This window comes from Poecilia reticulata, linkage group LG11 (assembly GCF_000633615.1).
Source record: "Poecilia reticulata strain Guanapo linkage group LG11, Guppy_female_1.0+MT, whole genome shotgun sequence".
NCBI lineage: Eukaryota > Metazoa > Chordata > Actinopteri > Cyprinodontiformes > Poeciliidae > Poecilia > Poecilia reticulata.
Genome location: NC_024341.1, coordinates 7,767,197 through 7,773,636, shown reverse-complemented (window position 1 = coordinate 7,773,636; position 6,440 = coordinate 7,767,197). Strand labels below are relative to the sequence as shown.

Below are 6,440 nucleotides of genomic sequence, written 5' to 3'. Positions count from 1 at the left end.
ATAGTGCAGCAAATAGAGCGGCTGCTCCCGTCGTCTTTTATCCACCGCCTTTTCTTTTTATTACGTCTTTTATCTCTTAAAATGAGTCCACAAACTATCACTATTGCTTCTACATCTTCATCCGTGTTTGGTTATTCTAAATTCCTGCTATGTTAGGGGTTTTACTGGATTATCCTCTGGAATCGGGATGTTCGTGACTGGAATCGGTTCGTGTTSCTCCTGCCTTGGACACACGAACCGATCGAACCCGTTGTACTTTTATCAGCTCTGTGATCACAGAGGTTTGGAGAATCGGCCGACAATTCTTAAATCTTTTCGTCTAAACCAGACTTAAGACTCAAAAGCTCTACTCATCTTCTCTTGACCGCAGCCCAAACGCTCTGACTCTGGTCGCTATGGTAATGTTTATATAGCTATCCCTTCAAAATAATGTACAGATGCGCCACAAAAACGAACATTTTACTTTCGTGAAAATTTTAACTCACAATACTGACTAACGGGAGCCCTGAGCTTGTTTCTCTGCAACGAGACGGTCCCATCTGGGAGTGATGGGAGACAATGACACCCGAAGTGCTGCTTATATCCACAGCCTGCTTGGTCTCTACGTGGTGAAGCAGCTTGAAGCTTCATTGCCTCATTAGTAGCCGGTCGCCGCATGTTACGCAGAGCGACTTGTAATGTGGGACTCACCTACCGGTCCGGGATAAATCCATTCTCCTGTCTCTTCTCTGGGCTTTTTCCCCTTTGCAAATGTGGTGGGATGGTGTTCCACCCTCCCCCACGCTGTACATCGGGTGTAGCGAGAGGTGCACCACTGATTGGTGGGCGGGGCAGATGCCTTTAAAGCTGGGCAAGCCGCTGCGAGGTGTGTGTGTCCTTGTTTCCTCCACTGTCTGCACAATTGGCGGCTACATGTTGGCGGTGTTTGATCAGCTCGTCTGATATTCTAAGTGTCATTTTTGCTATCCGGGGCTGGGATCGTGTTTGATGAATAACTTGATCCATCACTTCTTTCAGTCTGTTTGCTAGCACCTTTGACAACAGTTTATAGTCTGTACACAACAGAGAAACAGATCGCCAGTTTTTAATCTCCTGGAGAGCACTCTTCTTCTGTAGCAGAGTGAGAACTGCTCTCCTGCAGCTCTGAGGTAGAAATCTTTCAGCAAAACTCTCCTCAAAAACCTCCAGCAGGTCAACGCAAAGGTCAGACCAGAAAGCTTTGTAAAATTCACTTGGAAGTCCATCGATGCCAGGTGCTTTTCCTCCTTCCATACTTTGCAGTGCAGCATGAATCTCCTCAAGAGTTATATGTTCCTCCAACTCCTTGGCAAAGTCTAAAGAAATTCTTGGAAGATCATTGCAAAAATCATTGAAACTGTCTTCATCTTTGATGTATTCAGAGCTGTACAGATCTGCATAGAAATCTGCTGCTGTTCGCCTGATGTCATCGTCTGTAGTCAAAAGAACATCCGCAGAAGATTTCAAACCATGCATAAACTTGCACTTTCCTTGCTTTTCCAATGAGAAGAAAAACTTTGTTGGAGCATCCATTAAAGCAACCTTCTGAAATCGGCATCAAACTAGCGCTCCCTGTGTTTTTGAACCCAGCAATCCAGTCAAAGCAGCTTTTTTTGACTTGAGGTTCTCAACAACACCTCGGTCTCCTGTGGATTGTGCAGAAGCCTGCAACTCCACTATTTCAATCTCCAGATCTCTAATAGACTTGGTTAAACCAGATGAAACATTGACAGTGTACTGTTGACATAGTTCCTTAATTTCAATTTTCCCACGATCCCACCACTGTCTTAAAGATGCAAAATCCTCTTTTCTAGTTTTGTGCACTCTCCAAAAAGACATAAAATCCTCCTTAAAATTAGTGTCCAATAACAAAGCCACATTAAAAAGCCAATAGGCAGACTTATGTTTGATATTGGCAATAAAAACATTGCAAGAAACCAAAGCATGATCCGAAAAGCTTACAGGATGGATGGTACAGTTTTTAAAAATTCCAAAATTATGTCTAAAACTATCAATTCTATCCAACCTCGCTGCAGAAAAAAAATTACCTGCATTTTTAGCCCATGTATATTGTATCTTTTCAGTATGCATTTCTCTCCAAACATCAACCAAAAAAAAACAAATCAATCAAATGTTTCAAGAAAGTTGTCGAGGCTGGATGAGGTTCAAAATTATTCCTATGCTATTCCTATATGTTAGTGTGACCACAGTCGATGTAGTTTTTTTTCCCAATGCAATTTAAAGTTGCATATTTATCTGTTTATTCTGGTGATTATGTGGATTGTACGCCAGCTTGTTTAAAATAATTTTAACCGAAAGAAAATAAAATGCAATTGAGTATTCTGTCATTTAAAAACTTAAGGGTAAGAATAGATTATGACAGGAATTTTTTGACACTGCGGAGTATACAATGTATACATTTCACACCCGAATGTATACTCTTATTGTGAAGGGGAGAAGGTGAGGTGAGAAAACACCAACGGTTGTACTACATTCTATTTTTGGTTTGGATTAAAGTCTGAGAATAAAACAAGACTCAAATTATATTTTCGTCTTTTTCTGCTGATTTCCACAACACCGCGTTAAAATGACAGACCCAGTGATCTGGGTCCCACCCCCGCATCCAATGCACCAATCAAAGGCTAACTTCAAACCAGCCCGGTCTGGCTGGCTCGATTGGAACTGCAGCTTTCAGGGTATTTACTTGACAGTCAGTGGTTGGAAAATTTGGTTTTCCAGTTTTTCCAAATGTGGCGGGACAGTGTGATCAAAATGGGCAACTTGAATTTAAGACCACTATTTTAATGATAAGATTGCAATAACTCCACTTGAAAAGTTACTTGGCACACAGACCCGCTACAGATGAGGCTTGAGACAATCTCACCCAATTCAATAATTTTATTTATTGCACAATTGTTTTCAGTTTAGTCAAAAAATATACCAATTTAAAACCACTCACACATTAAAAGACGGTTATGGCTCAACTCAGAGATGGTAGTGCAAATCAGGGTAGTGACCTAAAAAAGAAACAGCAAACGAAACAGCAAGAATAAAAGAAAATCGTCCAAACCAGAAAGAGTACCAAAACTCGCAAAGTCCACCACCAACACCGTGAGCAGGCTGTTCCTGTCAAAATAAAGGAAAAGGAAACAACATTCAAATTACATACATTCATTTACAATTATACAGATCAATCCACAACAAATCATCAAGCAGCAACAGTTCAAATTAAGGATCCGTCCAGGGACAAACCGCCACGCCGCAGAAGACGCCAACCACAGTGGCACTAGAAGAATCAGTCCGAGCTGGTCACCACCAAGCCCAAATCAGCCACCCTGGACAAGTGGCAGGAGCCAGCTTTACCCCTATGCCAAGCCGTTTTAACATAAATTTGGTGTCGTCTGACTATCCGTAATTACATTCCAGATGTCTAAAAATGCATTTTGACTAGACAAAACTACATTTTGACTATCCGGAATTTAAGATAATTTAAGATATCTGTCTTTACATTCTGACTAGTAAGAATAATAATTCAAGATATCTTCAATTACATTTTGACTATTCAAAATTCCTTTCAAGATATCTTGAATGACGTCACTGGATCTGACAATTGACGGGACAATATCCGTAATTACGATTTAAGCAGTGTTGTAGTACTCGAGATTGGTCTTGGTCTCGAGACCGGTCTCAAGACCATTTTTTGATGGTCTCGGACTCGACCGCATTTGGTCTCGGGCGCTGAGGACTCAGCATTTTATTTCAAGACCAGTCAAGACCGCAACTGTGAAAATATCACGAAACGTACAGCATACTATTTGTTAACATCTTTGTTTTAAGTGGATGCAAAACGCACCGATTAAAATCCAAGCAATAACGTGTTTCTGTTACTCCCTCTCCCCCTCCACACCTTTCACTCGCACGCGGCTCTGAGACATGTGCAGTGGTTTCCTCTGAGTGGCAGAAGATGTCCTTCTAATCGTCAATAATAGAATAGCGCTGCATAAATCATAAGAAATCCGATGGCGACAGCTAACTCAGCAGTGCTTCGCTTTCACAGATGGTGGGGACTAGGTCTAACTTTTTTCGTCACTTAGAAAAGAAGCTCAAAGAAAAGTAAGCTCCGTCGACGTGATGTTAGCAAAGCTAGCTGTACAGAGACACATAAGCATTTGTGATGGATAAAAGTTTTCACTCACTGCACTGAATTATTGTGCGGAGGTGTTGACTGACTTATCGCATATTTGGAACAACGCCGTCTCCAAAAGTCTGCAATATAGTGATGTGACATTCAGGAACAGTCCGATTCTTCTGCACGGCTCTTTATACTTAGAAAATAGTACTGGAGTGACACTGAGAGCCGTTCTTTGTTCTTGCAATGCTTTGCGTACACTGCAGTAGCTATCATTATTTTATTTAATCATGTACATTGATATTTTTTTAATTAACAAATAAATAAAACAAGAAAGAATGAGCACGCAGGGCATGCACATTGCTCTATAATTGTTTTCGTTCAAAGTGGCAGTTGTAATGTCTGCCATGGTGTCAGACTACCTGGCTTCATGTAGAGGGAGAGAGGGTGAAACAGTCAGGGTGAGCACGTTGTGCTTGGTTACTTCTTTGTTGCTCCTTGGTCAGTGTTCATAGTCGAGCATTATTTACCGTCAGGGCATTGCCTCAATTGCTATGTTTAATGGTGCAGACAGTGACATGAGCATTATGGGCAAACACCCAGGGTGTTTTCTTTTTAGGGATGGCACGAGACCACCGCGGATTGTAGCACAAAGATGGAAGCACTTCATTTTAATATTGGTCAAATTTATTAGGCATTTAATATCTAGGTGTTTTTATGGCAATATGGATCTTTCAGATCAATTTGAGAAGCAATTTTGATCATATTTCACATTTTATCGTGTCATTTAGCACAGGCCGCTGGTCCTGGTCTTGGTCTTGACTCGGTCTCGACTTCCCTTGGTCTTGGTCTCGGACCCTAAAAGTCTTGGTCTTGTCTCGGTCTCAATACGCTCTGGTCTTGGTCTTGTCTTGGTCTCGGATTAGGTGGTCTTGACCACAACACTGGATTTAAGATATCATGAACGTAATTATCACTACCGTATTTTCCGCACTATAAGGCGCACCTAAAAACCTTCAATTTCCTCAAAAGCCAACAGTGCGCCTTATAATCCGGTGCGCCTTATATATGGACGAATATTGAGCCACAACAGGTCTAGTAACTACGGTAAGTAGCCGCCGACTTCATTTTCCCCCGCAGAAGAAGCAGCGTGCGGTGCATGCTGTGATAGTTGCCAAAAAACTGGTTTGTTAATAAAGTTTGACTGACCGACATGATAATCAGGTCGTCTGCAGGTCATGTAGCACCATGTTCTCCACAAACATACTGTGCGCGAACGGAGAAGGGTGACCATCGTCCGGCCACGCCCCGACCCAGTCGCCGAAGGCTCTCCTCGCCGACCAGAGTCAGACTGTTTTGTTGACATTCTTTATGTCAACAAAGTAGCTTTAGACATTCATCCGGGGTGCTTCGACTAGGGTCACCAAGGGACCAGCCCCTATACATTTAAAGCCGGGGGCAAGGGAAGAGAGACAGAGACTGCGGCGGCAGCGTGTCGGTTGGTCTGTGTTAACCAGAAAGCAGTTGGGCACAATATCGCAACACCAAAACCATGAGTGAAACAAAGACTGGTGCAGACTACTATATAAAGTACTCGGGGACCACTTCTTTATTATTATACATCCATATTTGTAGAGAACGGAACCCGTATAGGTTCAATACAGGACAGCAACCGTAACTGTAGCGTCTATTCCATGCGCCTTATAATGCGGTGCGCCTTATATATGAAAAATGTTTTAAAATGGGCCATTCATTGAAGGTGCGCCTTATAATCCGGTGCACCTTGTAGTGCGGAAAATGCGGTAGTCAAAATTACAATTTTAGATATCTGAATTAAAAATTACGTGAAAGCCCCTTTGTGGTGTCCAAACAGTTGCCTGCAGAATTGTATGTTTCCTGCACAAAATTGTCAGTAAATACCACAAAGAGCTCGCCAATGTTGGAAATGCGGAGATAGCAAAACTAAATGAACTATAAGACTGCTTCTGATATCTGCAAAGAATTTCCTGTTTATTCATTTCCAAAGAATAGATAGATAGATAAATCTTTATTGTCATTGTCACAAGAACAACGAAATTTAAAAATTGCCGTAAGTCAGTGCATATGCTAAAAAAAAAGAAAACTTGTGTCACACTTTACATATACTGTAAGAAATACATAACAAGTAGGTGATAAAATAAAACTAATAAATAAGAATAACCACATTCTCACACACATCATTCATAATGATTAATGGTTATTTGATTGCATTTAGTTTTGTTATTGCTGTAGGATAAAAACTGTCTCTGAATCG

General features: G+C 41.4%; 2 protein-coding genes across 9 annotated transcripts in view; both read left to right on the top strand.

Annotated features, from left to right (window-relative positions):
- Positions 1–6,440, top strand: part of dlgap3 (discs, large (Drosophila) homolog-associated protein 3) — a 908,365-nt gene that overhangs the window by 221,130 nt on the left and 680,795 nt on the right. The gene's annotated exons all lie outside the window — the stretch shown is intronic.
- LOC103472158 (uncharacterized) overlaps positions 1–6,440 on the top strand; it is an 89,844-nt gene that overhangs the window by 52,056 nt on the left and 31,348 nt on the right. The window lies entirely within an intron of this gene.